This window comes from Chelonoidis abingdonii, chromosome 4 (assembly GCF_003597395.2).
Source record: "Chelonoidis abingdonii isolate Lonesome George chromosome 4, CheloAbing_2.0, whole genome shotgun sequence".
In the NCBI taxonomy this organism is placed as follows: Eukaryota; Metazoa; Chordata; order Testudines; family Testudinidae; genus Chelonoidis; species Chelonoidis abingdonii.
The window spans coordinates 18,076,606-18,085,806 of record NC_133772.1 but is presented as its reverse complement, the minus strand read 5'-3'; positions in this window follow the sequence as shown (position 1 = coordinate 18,085,806).

Sequence of the window (9,201 nt, the reverse complement as noted above, 5' to 3'; positions counted from 1 at the left end):
CAGATGTCTTTTATTTTCAGCTGAGTCTTCAAGACTTTGATTCAGTCACTAGGTATTGGGGGAGGGGGGGTTGTTGTTTTTTTTAATGCCTACAATAGCTTTACACTTCTTCATGATGCTGTCAGCTAAGTGGTGGCCATTCGACCTAGAGGAAGACACTTTCTATTCTGGTATAGGTCACAGTAAACAAGAGCAGTGGCTCAACATAGAGATCGCTGCAAACACTTAATGGCATTGACTCTGTTTGAAAGAGCTCTCTTGTGTCACTGAAAAGACCATGGGCCAAAATGTCTGCTGCTGGAATGTTATTGAAATCAGTGGAGTTGGGCCAGCAGAGAATTTGGCCCCAAGATTCCTGTCTCTTAAAGGGTGGAATTCGTTGCTGTGCACAGGACCTGTGGACCATTCAAACCCCTCTTATACCGATAGGCCTCAGTTCTGCAGGAAGCTCCCAGGAGGCAGAACCTGGCACCTGTGTGGAGTCCATGCAGCTGTGGGGAGGGGGCGAGGCACGAGAAGACAGCTGTAGGATCATGGCCCTAGTGACTTACATGGTACTTAAGCGAATACTATTCCTGGTGAATGAAAACAGGAGATCTCATCAACACACAGACCGGAGAAGATGGCCTCTGAAGAACAAACAATCCAGGTGAATTACTTTTCCTTTCAGAGCTCTTCTGAGATTTCGAGTCTAATCTCCATCCCCTTTTGCACCAGTTTTACCCCAGTGTAACTCCCTTGACATCAATGGAGTCACTTCTGACTGACTGAACAGAATCAATCCTTTTGTATCTTAGCCTCTCAGTCTCACCAACTGGGAGGTATCTCTGTCATTTCTCACCTTCTAGCATCCATACTTCTAATTCTTCAGTTCCTGAGCCTCCTCATCTATACCAGTGCAACTCCATTAATTTAAATGGAGTTCTTCCTGATATACATCAGAGTAAATGAGATCAGAACCAGCTCCAATATCGTGTCCTACACCACTCTGTCTTCTTTCATTCTGCTACCCTCTTTCTTAACCACCCCACTTAAGTAGCCAAGTGGATTGCTGTTACGCTGGTGTAAATCCAGAGTAACTCCATTAAAGTTATCAGGGTTACACTGGACTACAGAGTTGAGGGCAGAATTTGGCCCACAGAGTCAATGGGGTCATATGCATCGCCTTCTCTATTGCAGTAGGAAAAACGCGGTGCCATTCCCAATTACACACCTAATCTGGCTAGTGCTGGCTAGAACTGTGGGAGTTATTTATAAAGGTAATACTGGCTAATGGTTGTATTATAAGTATAACTGCATAGTACTTTCTGTAAGAGCAAGGGCCTTAGTTAACGCTGGAGTTTAGGTAATTCTACCTTCCTAAATCCATCTGCCTGATTGGACACAACATTCTTCACTTTCTGTATTACGCTGTTTTGTATTGTGATAACGCATCTCGCTGTACAGCTGCCATGTTCCAACCCAGAAGTGGCTGCACTTCAATAGTAGGTAATATGATTCCTGTCTACAAAGACCTCAATCTTGTATCTCTTGTGTGAGCAAAAATCCTCTTGGCTGAAGTGTGAGTCCTGCTGTCAGAGGCGCTGCAGGATCAGGTCTGTAATTTAAACGCTTTGGAATCCTTTGGAACGCTGGGCCAGTGCCTCAGCTGGTGTACAGGGGCTCAGATTCACTGAAATCAGCAGGGCCACACCCACTCACACCAGCGGGGGATCTGCCCTGCTAGGATTATACTTATGGCTGGACGTGCCAATTATAACGTGTCCTGACTTTGTTATCACTTAAACCAGGCTCTACTTTATCTTACTCCTGAGTGATTATTGAGCTGATTAAGATTCAGCGGTACATTGAAACTGACAATTTATTTTAATTTGGCAACAGCAAGTGTTCAGCACTGCATGGCCCTGCAGCAATTCCTTGAAGTCTCATAGACTTTAAGGCCAGAAGGGACCGTCATGATCGTCTAGTCTGACGTCCTGCACATCGCTGGCCACAGATCCTCACCCACCCACTCCTGTGAAAGGGTCATAACCTCTGGATGAGTTATTGACGTCCTCCGATCTTGTTTTAAAGACTTTATGTTACAGAGAACCCACCACTCACACTAGTTCAAACCACCAAGTGACCTTTTCCCCATGCTGCAGAGGAAGGTGAACCCCCGCACCCCCCCCGCGACCAGGGTCTCTGCCAATTTGACTTGGAGAAAAATTCTTTCTCAATCCCAAGTATGACAATCAGTTAGACCCTGAGCATGTGGACAAGACCCCACAGCTAGACATGTGGAAAGAAATCTCTGTTTTAACTCAGAGCCCTCTACCATCCAGTGTCCCATCTCCGGCTGTTGGAGATATCTGCTAATAGCAGTTGCAGATGGACCATAAGCCATTGTAGGCAATCTCTTCACATCATTCCCTCCATAAACTTATCAAGCTCATGTTAAAACACGTTAGGTTTTTTGTCCCCACTACTTCCCCTGGAAGGCTGTTCCAGAACTTCACTCCTTTGTCTAATTCCAAGACTGAACTTGTTGATGGATCAGTTTATATCCATTAGTTCCTCTACCAGCATTCACTGCACCTATTTCTATTGGAATTCATCTTCCTTAGACATGAGAGACCAGGATTGCTCAGCACCTTTGCAGAGCACAGCTCTAAGGAAGCTGAACCCCTATTTTGGTTAAACCCAAACTAGGACATAATAGACTTGGCCTATCCCAGCGACACCTAGTGTGTTTCACTGCCCTGATCCCCGCTAAAGCTTCAGCCAGCCTGAGCTAGTGCTAACCAGCTCCTCCACTAGCCAAGGCTAACAGTTGTGCAAACTCTAGCTTTGAGTTACAAATGCCTAGATATTGGAATTCACTCCTGGGGTTAGCTCAGGAATAACATCAAAACCTTCTGCTCTGATACTGGTGCTGAGCTAAAAACAACTTTGGGAACCCAGCCTTTTTTGAAGACATGGTCACACATTCCCAGAGCTGTGCACACGCTCACATACTCCAGCACTCTCTGACTAGCTAGCAGCCAGATACTAAGGTGATCAGAGCCCTAGCTTCATACTACAATCGTGTCCAAAGGCTCCAGTCAGGATACCTAAAACATCTTCCCCTCTATTAGAGATGGTCAAAAACTTCCCATAGACATGTGGTGGGTTGTTTTTTTTCCCAGTAGAACTTGGCTTTTTGATTAAACTGAATTTTTTGTGAAAAAAGTCCATTTCAATTGAAAAGTGAAAACCAGCATTGTTTTCATTTTTGGCAACCGAAAAATACATTTTTGTTCAAGTTAATACTGGTCAATTTTGGTTGCCAAAACCCAGAACACTTACAATTGTCAATGGAAATCTGAATAATTTTGAAAAAAAAATCAACAAAAAATGTGTCAATATTTTTTGCAAGGGAAAAAAATCATTTCCTCAGCTGCTCTGCTATCTGCTGTCCAGAAGGGTCAAACCATCTGAAACTATCGGATTCCCAGGGGGTGCTAGGTAAGAGGCAGATCACATTCTAGGTCAGGTTCCCAGCTGGTGTAAATCAGTTTAGCTCCGTTGAAGACAATGGAACTGTAGCACTTTATACCAGCTGGGGATCTGCCCCTATGAGTTTTGGCTGTGGTAAATCCCTTATATAGGGGCCAGGGGAAAGAAAAAAAAAAACAATACCCTGGCAGCTGTCAAACTACTGGCTCAAACCCTGCTGTAATGACCATTCCTGGGTACGAAATACATCTTGATTTCACATTTGATTCTGCACAACAATCACCTTGCACTTCCCCCTCCCGCTCTCTTTCTGCCGTTGAACGGCAGACGGGAGATTTCATGTGCAATAAATATTTAGATTGTGCCTGTGTGTTTATAACACTTGCCGAGAGTGTAACCGGAGCAGCTCAGGCTCTCCAATGACACCTGATGCTGGTGAAAGTTTTCCATCACCTCATGCGGGCCAAACAGCCGCCACGCTGTGATTAGAGCAGGCACGTGGGATCAGTAGCTATGGCCTCTTTGCCTTCCCCCTCCCACGCCAGGGAAATAATAATAAGAAGACTCAAAATTAGATTTGGTGAAGAGTTTGCTTCATTGTCCCTTAAGAACCTGTTGTTCCAAAGGAAGCTGAGATTGTGTGGTGGACTGGTGCACTAATCCCTTGCACTGTGCCTTGATGGGGAAACTAAGCTGCCTAGGCATCTAAATGCACTTCCCCAGAACTGCTGGCTCACAGGCACTGGGCAGCCCTGAGGTTTCCAGTGCACCAGACCTGTTACAGAATTTGTGTACGTTTTAATGAATGTGTTTAGCTAATGTTTCTTTGGGGGAAAATATTGTTCTTTTGTTTCTCTGCCTAGCCTCTGCAGGACTTTTTGGGGAAGCACAGCCAGCAGTACTAAACTTAGCTTTTTTTTTTATTATTTTGGGGGGGAGGGAGAGGAAATAAATCTGTGTGTTTGGTCCCTTCCCTTGTACATATTCCACTTTCCCTCCTCGGATAGCTGTGGGTTCATTCTCCACTCTGCAGCCTTGAAACTGGGGGTAGCACATCACCCACAAACTTAGAAAGAATCTTCCTTGATGGACAGGTTATTCTATAATTGGCCATTATGGCGTGTTCCTTACATATTTCTTTCAAACCTCTGATACTTGCTGCTGTTGGAGACAGGATCCAGCACTAGATGGGACCCTGGTCTATTCCAGTTTGGCAATTCCTCTGTGCCTTATAGCAAATTTTAAATTTAGTTCATCAAGGACCAAAATCAAGAAAGGAAAAAAGAGAGAGAGAGAGAGCCCTTCCTCTTGATTTAGAAGCAGGGGATGGAAGGGAAACATAAGCTCAATTTTATGTGGATTATGAGGTACCTATAAAGAAAGTCATATGAACTGAGACACTTGGCTCTGTTACCTTAATGATACCTACGGTACAATATGTGAAATCTATTACGCTATTTTGGATACATATGTATATGTATAGAAAGGGAAAGAGAGAGGCAAAATTGCGAGGCCCTTATTTTTATTGGCTTCTGCAAAGAATAAATTACCCAGTGAGGGCAAGGTTAAATTATTGTAAATGTCTGTATGAAAGGCATCACTTAATTATTAACAGTCTGCTACAAATAAAAGGTACAGATGCTAAAATGGTCTGACCTGCTGGATTGTGTGTGTGTTGGGGTTTTTTTTCAAACTCATTGGTGAGGCCCAGGTCTGACTTGTTCTCTGTCAAGCAGGCGGGAAAGAGACAGGGTGAGGTTTCATTACTGGGTTGCTTATATCCCTCCCTACCAGATGTCAAGTGAATGCCTAGGAAATAGGGAAGGGAGGGAGGGATGGATGCCAGGCTCTTTGAAAGCAGAGGACAAACCATCACACAGGGAATGGGACTGTAAAGCCATCTGTGAGAGAAAAAAATATGCTATGGGTAGTCCATTGGTTGGTGTGTGTTACATATCCCCCCTCTTTGCCTGATCCACAGAGAAGGTGACTCAATTATAGGCTGACTCTAGTTCCTTGACTGTAGTGTATATGAATGGGATGGAGTCCCTTTAAGTAGTTGGTGAGCCCTCTAATGGTGCTCACCACATTCTGTGTTTTAGATGTCGTCGCCAGTAACCAGAGTTGCAGTGTGTATTTAGCTAGGCCTGCCACATTTGTGTATAGTTAGTGAACACAAATATTTGGGACCCAACTGTGCCTCTGTGGTATCTTTATAGTTTTGTTGCACAAAGAGCAAAAGACATAAAGACACAACACTAGCCCAAGCTACCGCAACTCATGTGTTTATTGCTGGAGGGTCCCAGTTCAATCCCTGGTGTCAGCCTGGCACAGCCTGTCAGCCCAACCAAAGCTGGCCACTTGACTGCGTGAGAACAATTGAGACCCCCACATTGGTGACACTGTGCTGCTCACCATAGTCACTTTTGAACATTATGGGACCACAAGGATAGAATGCAGATTCCGCTGTTGTGACAGCACAAGCACCATGTCTACTAAAGGAGAATCTTCTTTAGAAGTATGGGGTCTCTGACACACTGGAGAGCAGTTTGGGACTCCTCCACTAGAGGGCACTGGTGTCATTCCAGCCATTTCATGATAGTAGGTTGATGTTGAATTTTAAGGGAAAATGCATAGTCAGAGCTGGACTCAGATGAAAGATGAAGCTTTTAGAACGGGTGGGCACACTGTAATTTTTTAATTTCTGTTTGACTAGGCGAGGAACCATTTTACCCTTCTGATGGTTTTTACATCAACAGCATCTCTTTGAAAGTACCAGCGTAGGTGGAGCCGTGCAAAGGAACTGAGACCTGCCTACTTGAGAGACCTCCCCAATTTCCCTGTCTCAGCTGAGATGAGCAGAGATGCTCAGGACCATATAAAAGAGAAGGGTGTTCTCTGTGAAAGCCCCTGGCTTTGGAATTCGATCTCGCCATTGGTCTGAAATAGCCCCTTTCTGATGACCTTCAGGGTGTGTTGCAAAATTCCTCTGGCCTTCAAGAATGTGCAGGAGTTGTTCAACCCAGGAATTGTTGGAGTGGGAGGGGGCTTTCTCTGACTTTTCTGTTGCCTGGCTCACTGGTGGAGAGTTACCCTGAATTGTGCCACTGCGCTTAGGCTGTATTAAAGTTATGCTGAGAATGCATACAGCAGAGGGGTGAGCGCCCTTCTGAGCATACACCTAGATGAAGTAATTAACTCAGCTCTCTCTTGCACGTCCTTACATTTCACATCCCCTTGTCAAGCCAGAAGACATCATTTTGCTGTGATTTCATCTTCCATGTTCAGGCATGAAAGAACCATTAGGACCATCTTATCTGACCTCCTGCATAATACAAGCGACAGGATGTCACCCCGCATTTCCTGCATTCAGTCCAGTAACTTGTAGCATTCATGTTTAGAACAAGACATCCATACGTGGGTTAGATGCTCCAAGTGATGGAAAATTTACCACACCCCTTATTCTGGTGGTTAATTAATCAGTGCCAACTGTACCATTTGCTTCCATGGAAATGTAACATGATTAAGAACATATTTAATATGGATTTAGTTTTGATGTATTTTAATTAAATCTGGCACCTGGAAAGAATGAGGAGCCAGCACCATGTGACCAGCCTGCTGTCCCCGGACCTATCAGTAAGTGCTCTGCAGACCACAGTTTGTGAACCTCTGTTCTGTGCCATTCATAGCTCTCTATTGTATCTGTTCTAAGACACTGTTTCTGCTCCCATTAATAGTAAAACTCCAATTGATTTCAATGGGAGCAAGATTGGGCCCTTATCTCATTGCTTTATTGTTTCATGCATGGAAGGAGAACATAAGCCTTCTGCTTATAGCGACCGACAGGAACAGAATTCTTCACTGAAAGGACGGGACACTGCAGGAGGGATATCTTGGAACCAAGAGACAAGCGTGCCAAGGTCAAGCACACTGGTGGTAGCAGAGACTGCAACAGACTCCTGGTGCTGCTGAAAATCCCCATCATTCACATGCTATGAACATGAGTGTCCCGTCTCCAGAGGACATCTGCAGCCATTCAGGGGCCTGTTAGCTGCTGATAGATGCAGGAACAGATGACTGTATCTTGTCTGTGTAGGTAGGTGTGGAAGTTGGCTGGGATTGTGCATATAGATTTGGGATGGATGGTACTTAACTAGGGTTGTGTGTGGAAGTGTAGGGGAAAAGATGGTTAGGACTGTGCATGTAGGCCTAGAGTCAATGGTTGTTGATTTGGGTGGTGTCTTTAATTGTGATGGTTATAGTTGTCTCTTAAGGTTGCGTGTGTAGCTGCAGGGGTCAGGATGGTTGGTTAGGGCCATGTGAGTTGATGTATGATGGGTGGTTGTTAGGTGTCTGTGTGTCAGTGTGGGGTAGATGGGTCTTGGTTAGGGCCACATGCATCAATGAGGAGTGGCTGGTTGTTGGTTAGATCTCTGTGTTGGTACATGATGGCTGGTTGTTGATTAGAGCTGTGTGCGTCAATTCAGAATGGCTGGTTGTTGATTAGAGCTGTGTGCGTCAATTCAGAATGGATGGTTGTTGATTAGGGTTGTGTGTCTCAGTGTAGGGTGGATGGGAGTTGGTTAGGGCTGTGTGTGTTGGTACAAGGTGAGTGGTTGGTCTCTCTGTGTTAGTGCAAGGTAAGTGGTTGTTGGTTAGGGCTTTGTGTGTCATACAGGGTGGATGGTTGTTGGTTAGGTCTCTGTGTGTCGGTGCAGGGTGGATGGTTGTTGGTTAGGTTTCTGCGTGTCGGCGCAGGGCGGATGGTTGTTGGTGAGGTCTCTGGGTGTTGGCACAGGGCGGATGGTTGTTGGTTAGGTCTCTGCGTTTCGGCGCAGGGCGGGTGGTTGTTGGTTAGGTCTCTGCATTTCGACACAGGGCGGGTGGTTGTTGGTTAGGNTTGGTTAGGTCTCTGCATTTCGACACAGGGCGGGTGGTTGTTGGTTAGGTCTCTGCGTTTCGGCGCAGGGCGGGTGGTTGTTGGTTAGGTCTCTGCGTTTCGGCGCAGAGCGGGTGGTTGTTGGTTAGGCCTCTGCGTGTCGGCGCAGGGCGGGTGGTTGTTGGTTAGGCCTCTGCGTGTCGGCGCAGGGCAGGTGGTTGTTGGTTAGGTCTCTGTGTAGGTGGAGGAAAGTGGGGTAGAAGCTTGATAAAGTTTTATGCAGGATGTGCTGAGGGGTGCTGGGGAATGAGGACATTTATCTCTGGCTGGAAGCAGGGTGGGAAAAAGGGCACTGCTTGTGGGTGGGAAATTGTCCAGGAAGGTGCTGCTGGCACATGCTTTTTCGCACACCTCTCATTCTATCAGTCCTTAAAGGAGCTGTGACTTTGGGCTATGATGTTGCGGTAGCCGCCAACGGCCATAAAATCTGGGGTCTAAACGAAAGGGAAAAAGTGACAAGGGGAAAAGCGAGGTCAGCCCCACCTTGCAGGGTTCTGCTCTGGAATGTGTTTGCACTCCAGGGTGTGCAGCTCCAGAGTGTGTGTTAGCAGCAGTGTTGAGTTAGTAATATGAACCCTACACAAATACCTCCGGGGCAGACAGGTCCATTTCAGGCTGTGTTTATTTAATAAAGAGCCAGTGAAGTAACTGCAATTTCATTGTCAATTTACTAATGCGTTACAGTTATGTTTCTTAACCTCATTGTTTGGGCTCAGAAGCCAGCGGTGCCCAGCCAAGTCTCTCCCTTCCCCCGCTCCCCCAAGTGTAAAACATGTTTTATTATG